Source organism: Nicotiana sylvestris, chromosome 7 (genome assembly GCF_000393655.2).
Source record: "Nicotiana sylvestris chromosome 7, ASM39365v2, whole genome shotgun sequence".
In the NCBI taxonomy this organism is placed as follows: Eukaryota; Viridiplantae; Streptophyta; class Magnoliopsida; order Solanales; family Solanaceae; genus Nicotiana; species Nicotiana sylvestris.
The window spans coordinates 151,844,890-151,855,810 of NC_091063.1; positions in this window are offsets into that span (position 1 = coordinate 151,844,890).

Genomic DNA, 10,921 nt, shown 5'->3' on the forward strand with positions numbered 1-10,921 from the left:
TCGCCGACTGTTTTGCAGACTTCAATGCCAAGGTAATTCCCTAGGCTGAGGAGGAAGCCACTCGAGCTCCTCACCTCATGCATGACCTTTGGGTCTTGCATATCGATGGTGCATCCAATGCATACGGGTCCGGACTGGGACTCATTCTCGAAGTTCCCACTAGCGAAGTCATTCGCCAATCTATAAGGTACCCAAATATGACTTACAATGAGGCCGAGTATGAGGTCGTAATTGTAGGATTGAGACTAGCACTCGAATATAAGCGAGACGTCTAATGCTACCCTACAGCTCTCGGCTCGTCATCGACCAAGTTACTAGGACCTTCCAGATCAAGGAGTAAAGGTTGCAGAAATACCAGACCGAGATATGCAAACTACTACCCAGCCGTTGTTGCTTACTAACTACATCCCTCCTAAGCCCGTCCAGTTCGAACTGGTTCTCATTCAACTGACCTCGCAGTTGATCAACTCGACTCTGGAGATCAGACACTGGGCTACTCTAAGCCTATGTTCAATTCGAGTTCCTCCTCAATTCTCACCAATGTCCCGTCGAGAGTGCTAAACCGCTCCCCAAACGCGAGCAACTCTTCATATTTCTTTCTCAGCTCCTCCCTCAGGGCAGGCGCATCGCCCCCTTTGCAGAACCGCCTTGCGGCCTCCCTATACTTCCTGCGAAACTTCTCATATTTCATTCGTAATTTACAATAAATCTCTTTTCGTTTCTTCTCTCTCCGCACGCTCTCAATCTCCAAGATAATGGTCTGCAATCAAAATAAAATTACGAAAAATTTAGACTTGGAAGCAAACCAAAGCAAAGAAGAGAGGTGAGAAATGAAGGAGGAGATTTACCCTGAGAGCGAGGCCGACGATGCTCTTGGATAGGGTGTTGTTGCTCAACCCCCCAAGAGTCTCATGCTCAGCTTCAGAGCATAGGGGATCAAAAGCATGAATCACGTCCTTAGTATTTTTAAGTAAATCATGATTCACCAAAATCGTGATGGTCCTCGATCCCCCTTCTGCTCTAACTTCAACCTGAGTAGTCCCACTATCGATCATCTCATGGTCTTCAGGGTCGAGTTCAGAGTTGGACTCATCGCCAATAAGTTAGCCCTCTCATCATCCTGCTCGATTGGCATCTTGTCTCTCCCCTACCAGCAGGAGAAGCCTCCCGAGATATCCCGAAAGACGAGGCCTCCCTGCGCCCAGGACGCACAGAACTATCATCATAGGCATTCACAACAACTTCATCCTCTTCAAGTCGCAAAGGATCAGTAGCTCCAATCTCTTCCAACCTAGGTACCTTAGAGGCTGCCTCAACGCCTCCCTCAATCAATATCGTCGCTGTCTCTTGCACTAGGATCTCATCCTCAAATAAGTTGATTGTTGCGGGCACACTGACTCCCACGTCCAAAGCCTTACAGGGCCTCAAGTCCACGTCACGTGGTGAAACCTCTTCGTCCTCAATATAAGATGCGGCCAAGGGAGGGGCGGGAGTAGTAGTCGAGATGGAGGCGGGGCGAGAAGAAGCAACGAACCTCCTTCTCCTAAAGGAAGGCATTGGCGCCATGTTCTTTTTAGCAACGTCCTTGACAAATCCTAGAAGAAAGCATAAAAATGAGCACACCCTAATCAACAGATAAAAAGGCCACCCCATTTAAAGACAACGTACCAATGTTACCTTTCAGAGGAAGGGCCTGTTTAAACTTCTGCCAAAAGTCGACCAATATCGAATCCCTATAATACGGGGAAGGACCTGCCTTACGCAATCAACAAGGTGCATTACTAACTAGAGAGGTCGAGCAGTAGTTGTAAATGAGAAGGATTAGCTCACGAGCTCGACCATGACACGATGACATGAAAGGGCAAATGTGAGTGCAGATACTTACGAGTACGGTTCCAATTTTCAGGAAAATCTAATACATTGGCCACGACGACCTCGGTCTTGATGAAAAAGAAGTCAAGTCAGAACTGCCGACTACCCTTGTCATCCATCCTAATAACTAGAGACTTGCTTCCGCGATATCGAATGTACAACATCGTGCCCCGATAGAAGTTGGGCATGAACAGGTGCACCAAGTGCTGTAAAGAGATCTTAGCATTAGCCATCTTGGAAAACTTGGAAAACATCTTAATCACCTTGTAGACTAAGGGCACGAGCTGGTCCAAGCAGACCTGGTAATAACGGCAAAATTCCTCTACCAAAGGAGGAAGGGGAAATGAATAGCCTATAGTGAAAGGGTAGGCAAAGAGAGCACAGTACCCTGGGCGGTGAGTGGTCACTTCATCATTGCGGGCGTGTACGAGCTCCATCTTATTAGGAAGGCCATATTTAGCATTGAAGTCTACTAAACGTTTGGCCGTCTTAGAGGATTGGAAAACCCCAGCCACTGCCCCCCACTACCATAGCAAATTCGATTTTGCATTGGGGTTGCGGGAAATAATTTTTTTTACTGATGGAAGAGCCTCCGCTTCGACGACAGAGATGGCGTCTCCTCCGCTAATGGAGGTCGTAACAACCAATGAGGTAGCCAAAATATCCTTATTCATACCTGAAACCTCTCCACCACGAGTATCAGAAGGCAAGTCAGAGATTATTGTAAAGTTTGAAGAATGTTGGGGAGGAAAAGAGTTGAAAAAACAGGCGATTGTAACAGCAATAATCTTGTTAAAACTTGAAAAATAGGGATCATCCCCCTCTTTATAAAAAAAGAACCTTGAAATTGGAGCAGCTCATCATAATGGCAGCCGAAATCAAAATGGCAGAACCAATCCAAAAGTTGCACGTGACATGATATGACGTACCGGGAACAAGCGTCATCATGACGAATGACGTCATGATGTCACATCCCATCCACGTCAGTTTCTATCCAGAGGTCACCCGGGAAGATTAAGAGTTCCAAATATATGACCCTCATAGATCCACATTATCTGCCTCATATGACGATCGCGACCGCTATTATTCACTTATCAAGCCTGCCCACGAGGACGACCTCGACAAGTGGAGGATTAACTGTATGGGCAAAAAACTTCATGTCATATATTTGACCCAGTCAACAGAGATAAAGACTTTCAAGGTCATGTGAAGAGGCAAATATATTGTCAAGGTCGAGGTGGCTTAATAAAAAAACAAGGACGAGCACCCGTCCTCGACATGCAGTAATAGTTAGTTTAAGAATTAGATTCCCTAGAGAATATTCTAGCGAATATTCCTTTATGTTATACTATCTAGGTTTTTGGCTCGTGTATCCTTATAAATGGGAAGACACGTAGTTCTAGAGGGAGATCGAATATTTTTGTAAAGAACAACATTGACATTCTCTATGAAGATTTTCTCTTTATTGAATACATACAAAGTTTACCTTTATACTCATTTTATCTATCTATCTCTCCCGGTCCAAGAAGAATCGGGATATTCAATTGCTTATCATCATCCATCATTGTCAGAAAACTCAATGGAAAATTTCGCCCTTGTCGAGTGAACCATGTTCCATTTATTACTCAAATGTCATTTATTACCATTTATTATTATCTTTCACGTTCTTAAGCCATTATTTCTCCATTATTGCTCTAAGACATTCTTATCTAACATGACACATCAAATACTCTTCATAAAAATACTAGATCTGCCACTTGGATACTAATATTGACTTGGATTAAGCCTTTTCTCTATAAATCTAATTGTATAAAACTTAGATCTAAATTTTTGGTTATAAAGCAGGCAACGTGGAACTTGAGATACTTGAAGGGTACTGCAGATGTGGGCTTGACTTTTTATAAAGACAAGTAGAGCGATCCGTAGTTGGCTATGTTTATTCAAATATGCAGGGGACATAGATAAGAGAAAATCATTGGCAGGTTATGTTTTTACTCTTTTTGGAATTGTCATCAGTTGGAAGGCGATATTGCAGTATGTTGTTGCTTTGTCCATCACAGAGACTAAGTATATGACAATTACGAAAACAGTGAATGAGGCTTATATACAACACTTGGTAAGTGATCCTGGACTAGCTCAGAAGACGTTAGTATTTTGTGACAATTAGAGTACTCTTCATCTTACTAAGAATCAGATATACCTATTCCATGAGCGGACGAAACATATTAAAATCAAACATTATTTTATTCGAGATATTGTATCAAAAGGGATTATTGATGTAAAGAAAGCGTCTACACATGATAATCCAGCTGATATGATAACCAAGACAGTCCTGAACAACAAGTTTGGGCATTGCCTAGACTTGATTGATGTGTGCAGTACTCAGTAGAGCTCTTGCAAGGGCCAAGACCTAGGCAGAGAGATCGTGTTCCTGTTGATAAAGAGAATTCAAGCCAATGGAAAGATTTATTAGTTGTGCCTTGAATTTATTTTCTTATATTTTTAGGAAACTCATAGTCCCTTAGATTTGGAAAACCCATTAATCTAACAGATTTGGGTAAGAAAAATCTATTATCTTTGTAGAATTGGAAAAATAACTCTCTTATAGATAAAACTACTTGGGATCTATATACAGGGGTTGTAGTAGCGATTCTTTGTATTGTATTATTCTTCTCATACATAGGAAATAAATTTCTCTGTTTCTGCCCCGATGATTAAGCTTAGTCAAACCTCGTTAAATTCTTGTATTGTATTTCCTTCTTTATTTGCTTTTATGTGCTAGTTAAACCATGATCTTCTGCAACAATTAGGATCGATAAGTATTTTACACTTAATTAGATATTTTGAGTTAAAGTTGTTAGAATGTAACTTTCCATTGGAGGCACTTTACTTCCCTTAATAAGTCTACATGGTACTTCAGAATAAAAAGGCCAGGGAGCTTCGAAAACTTGATGGTTATACAAAAGGATATGTATGGCGTACCACGAGAGATTTCCACAAATAGGATACTTCCCTGCCACTGTTTAAGTTTTGGTCCGGTTTAAATAGGTGTAACAAAAATAACTTACGAGTACGTAACTTACGGGCTGAACTAAGTGTTTGTGAGTTGCTTGGAGTTCTCATGGATGCACAAACTTGCCTTGCCTACACAAGCCCCGACGGATCGTTAAAAGTCCAATGGATGGACAAACTTGTTTTCTATCACGACTTATTACGGATCGTCAAGGCAACAGTACAAGTTGTGTCAACTTTGATATAAATTGTTCCCTTGTTGTTCAACTAATAAGAATTATTAAAGTTCTCATATATATATCCAGCATGATGACAAAACAATTTCTTCATGTCTATTATCATTAATGGATCCTAACTTCACTTTTGATTCATCAAGTAGTTCCCAAGCCAAAATTAATTCTTGTTTTTTGTTTTAAAAATTTTCAAGTGTGATCTTCCTCCTTTTTCAAGTTAGTTCATAAAAATACATACCAATATATGTAGGGTGCAGAAGCTGTTCACCTTTAGTTAATAAGATCGAGCCAGGTGATGTTATTTTCCTTTTTCCTCTTTACATTTCATATTATAGTGTAGTTAGGACTGCCAAGATTTTAACTTTATTATTCTAAATTTTAGAATAACGACCTTATTTGTTAATAACTAAATTTTAAATTTGAAATATATATGTGTGTGTATTGGTAAATTTCGCTTTAAAAATATATTTTTAAAGCAAAAGCAACTGAGTTTGATCGAACCCATTTTAAACTTCTAGCTCCACACCTAAGGACTGAGCAGTCGCACATAATAAAATGAATATAAGTTACGTCTTAGAGAATCTCAAAATTCTCTCTCTTTTTTTTTTTACTTCAACATGGCTTAGTATTTGTCCATATATTACTACATCTCCCACCAGCTCCCATTATTTTTACTGATAAAATAAAAAAGAGAAAGCTGTTCCAGCTTAGTGCTAAACACAGATTAAACTCACCCAAGGCATGATCTTTTTTTCTGTGTTATCACACACGAACCTTAAAATTACATTTGTATGTTGGACTTAACCTATACACAAACATAGACTGTGGAAAGACTTTTTCAATATTGTCATAAATTTTAGCATGTTATATTAAGTTGGTTATCTACTTTATTTTTCGGATAATTAAATTAGACTTGATTTAAATTGTTAAATATTATTGTAAATAACTTAACCTAATAATGTAAAATAATTATACCGTCTATATATGCACAAAAATTAAACTTATATGTATATTTAAAAAGGTACCTAGAGTGTAGCTTTATTAAATGTTTTGATGGATTTGTTGGTACCTTGGTCCTCACAAAAAGGAGTCCGGAACCAAAATGTGGTTCTTTTGGACTCAAACTACATAAATAGGTGGTAAAAAAAAATTACATTTTTAAATATAGTGCCATAATACTTTGCGCTATACAGTAACAATAACGGCACAGTTAATGTATAGCGCCAGATATTGTGGCGCTATAGTGTAAAATCTGACACGCCCAGGTATAGCGCCACAATACTTGGCGCTATACATACATCATTAATGTATAGCGCCAGGTATAGTGGCGCTATACTTCTTTTTCCTGGCCCCACCAATAATTCCTGACTTCAATAATTTAAAAGCGTATAGTGCCAACTTTTTGGACGCTATACCTATATAAAAAAAAAATTCCGGCCAGCCATTTCCTATATAAAGAGGTTAGGATTGTATAGAAATTCATTCAAAAATTTTGTTACCTCTTGTTGAAACGTTTATTGTTCTTAAATTCTCCAGCATTTTTTCATTATGTCTGAAGAGCGTAGAATAAGAGTTTCATTATATTGGGGGGTGAGGTTGTGATGGAGAATAACTCTGTGGGCTACAGTTTACCTGCTTAGTGTCATGTTAAATTGCCACTTACAATAGAGTACGATAAATTGATATCGTTGTTATGCAAAAAACGAAGTGTGAGGAAACGTTCAGTGATACTTAAAGTAACCGGAAGATATCTGTATTCTGTCACTCCACAAGGGGTTGCTTTTTACTTGGAGTTTAACATCGACGATGATGAAACTTTGAGTGATTTTCTGAGGACTCCGGATGAGCCGGGAATTTCTTATAATCACAATGTTGGAAATGTACGTGAAGGTCGAAGACGTTCCAAAAAACGAGGTTGTGCGTAGCAGAGATAACCCCCAGTCATCGGGTGGTTATTCTGGAGCAGTTTTTGCCGGACAGGTTCCGGATGAAAGAGTTTTCCTTTATTTAAACTTATCACCGTCGGCGAATGAGCAGCGAAAAAATATTTATACCCTGCTTTCCATAATTCACAAGACGAGTGGTAAACTTCAATTTTCATTTGTGTTAATTATGTATATTTTTGGCGTATTGAATTAGTATTAATGCTCATATATTTAATAGGAGGTACCGGCCGGATATGAATTTTACAAGTGGCCCATCCGGTAGTCATCACTTAAATGAAAACGTCCATCATGAAATTTCATCACATTACGACTTGTAAGTGAAGTGATATAGCCGTATGGAAATCATTTATTAATTCAGTAGCTTATATTTTTGTTGGTTGTACAGTGAAAACGAGCAAGTTGAACCACCCGTTCTCACTCAATTGACCGAAAATGACGTATTACATCGGGATCTAGCAGATGCACATAGTGAGGAACAGAACAGTGATTATGATAACAATGTCGATGAATCCGGAGATGAGACACCCTTTTTTCATGAGGATGGTGATGAGCAGGATGATGAGGAAGGACCTGATTTGAAGAGAGACCCCCTTAGACGAAGAGTGTACGAGTCCGAAGTGTCGTTTCATTCAAGGGAGATTCCTTACATTGATAACTTGCCAACCGTGCCGAATGTGGAAGCTCTCACAAGGGATTTTGATGAAATCCGGACAACAATGTGGGATGAGTCTAGACCAACGGTGCTTGCAAAGTGGATGTTTTTTCCTGATAAAACGCGCTTAAGCAGGGCTTGTAAAATGCATAACGTAAAAGAGTGTCGTGAGATGCAGGTATGGAAGTCAAGTCCGATGGTATACAAGGTTGTTTGTCGCAGGTGGTTTTGGCCATGTAATTGGATGTTGCGTGCGACCAAGAAGAAGACAGGTATGTGGAAAGTGGGTAAATACATTCCCACCCACACATGCGAAATGGACACATTCAACGGGAATCACTTCAACTTGGATATTGACTTGATTTCTCTTGTACTTATTCCGCACATCAAAGCGTCCATAAGGTATACAATCAAAGAGTGCATTACATCAGTCCACTAGGAATATGGCCATACCATTATGAAAAGAAAGGCATTTCTTTGGCGCAAACGAGCGTTTGAAATTGTCTACGGTAATTGGGATAAGTCATTTGCATCTCTACCAAAGTACATGACCGCATGTAGCACTTTAACCCCGGGACAGTTGTTGAATGGAAGCTTGAGCAGAGTACGGGAACACCAGAATACATATTCAATTACGTGTTCTGGGCGTTTAAGCCAGCAATTGATGGTTTTTCGCATTGTCGGCCCGTAATATCCATAGACGGAACTCATGTCTATGGAAAGTACGATATCAAGCTATTGATAGTCGTGGCAGTGGATGCTAATTGACAGATATTTCCTCTAGCTTTTGTTGTTTGTGCCAATGAAAGCACAGAGACGTGGACGTTGTTTTTGAACCACCTAAAAGAGCACGTTGTCAAATAGTGTTCAGGTATTTGTCTAATATCTGATCGGCACAGTGGTATATTAAGTTCTGTGGAGAACTTGCATGCATGGCAAGAACCTTATGCATACCACCGTTACTGTGTGAGGCACTTTAAGGCCAATTTCCAGAAGGCACATCCCAACAATGATCTACATGATTTGATGTGGATGGCAGCAACAGACTACCAACAGCATAAATTCCGGAGGCATATGGATTCTATCAGTCAAGAAGACGAGGCAGCCTATTGTTGGTTAATGCGACATGACCCTGAAAAGTAGACGTTGCATGCGGATGGTGGCAGACGATGGGGAATTCTTACTACAAACGTGTTAGAGTCCTTCAATGGGTTATTGAAGTCGGCAAGAGGATTTCCCATCACAGCCATGGTGTGGATGTCGTTCAAGCAGATGGCGGAGAGGTTTGTTTAACAGTCTACAGCTGCAACGGAATTGATGGAGAATGGTGTTGAATTTATGCCAGTGCCTATGAAGAGATTTGAGAAATACAGACGGCGAGAACATTGGCATTCATTTTTGTAGTATGATAACGAAAGAGGTGTTTTTGAAGTTCGCACCGCTATCCATAATAATCGGGGTAATAATATATATACTGTAAATGAATCTGCAAGGTTATGCTCCTGTGGGAAATGGTCCATCTACCATATGCCTTGCTCACATGCCATCAAGTGTTTTCAACGTGTTGGTTATGCGGAGACCAACTATGTTGATCAACAATATAGTGTTTCCAAGTACCTAAACACATATAGTGGTCAGTTGCAACCAGTGGGTGCTGAGCATTATTGGCCTCAGGAACCATTTAAAATGGTGTGTAACAAGTCCTATTTGCGTAAAAGACAGGTGTAGAAGAGAACATGTATACGGAACCAAATGGATGTTAGTGACACTGTTTATGCGCGCAAATATGGTATATGCTTGCAAATAGGACACGACCGTCGTAAATGTCCTTCAGCTGGTTTGGGTGGCAAAACTAATCAAGCTCGTGGTGTGTGTTCTTCTAGTGTACCTAACTACCCATGAGTTGATGTTGTAACAATTAGTTGTTATGTCTATGTTGCAAGATTTATGAAATAAAATTATGGTTGTGAACTGTGATTTGTACTTTCCCTTTTTACCTATTTAAATAATAATTTAATGAAATTATCTGTATATTTATTATGTGTGTGTTGTCTTGTCGAACTGAAAAAGCTGACCAGCTGACATAAAGTTATCTTGTCAACATCATGATATTTAACACGCAAAGTATAGCACCATTAGATAGTACGTTATGTGTGTGTTGTCTTGTCGAACTAAAAAAGCTGACCAACTGACATAAGTTGTCTTGTCAACATCATGATATTTAACACGCAAAGTATAACACCATTAGATAGTACGTTATGTGTGTGTTGTCTTGTCGAACTGAAAAAGCTGACCAGCTGACATAAAGTTGTCTTGTCAACATCATGATATTAACACACAAACTATAGCGACATTAGATAGTACATTATGTGTGTGTTGTCTTGTCGAACTGAAAAAGCTGACCAGCTAACATAAAGTTGTCTTGTCAACATCATGATATTTAACACGCAAAGTATAACGCCATTAGATAGTACGGTATGTGTGTGTTGTCTTGTCGAACTGAAAAAGCTGACCAGCTGACATAAAGTTGTCTTGTCAATATCATGATATTTAACACGCAAAGTATAGCACCATTAGATAGTAAGTTATGTGTGTGTTGTCTCGCCTATAAATAACGGTCTCATTGTAATTATTTTGTGTGCTCAAAATTTACTAAAAGCAAATATTTCATTAAAAGTAAGGTTTTTTTTTAGTAAAAGCAAATATTTCACAAATGGCTCAACCTCTTCGTCCACCAAAGTGCAACTGTGGAAAAGCATGCTTGATGCAAAATTGTTGGGACGGTGGTGAAGTTGGACGCCGCTACTGGCACTGTATGAACCAGTTTTACAAGGTTCCCGGTGAACCTATTTGTGATTTTGAGGAATGGGTTGATGAACCATGTTATCAAGAATGTTACAGAGAACAACTGCAGTTTCTTTATAATATGTGTTTAAGACAACGGGAACATGAAAAAGAAAGCAATAGTATTATTGCAGACTTGAGGGCGAAACTGAAGGAGGTGGGAGAAGAAAAATGGAAAACACAATGGAATTGTGAAGCACAAAAGGAATGTAAAAAAAATATAAACTGAAACTTGCGGAGGTGAAGGCGAAACTGAAAGAGGTAGAAGAAGAAAAAGAACAACTGGAAGAACGATTTAAGTGGTTGGAGCGGAGAATAAATAGCAACTGGAGCTAAACATTGCCATGTATGTGTTTAGTGTA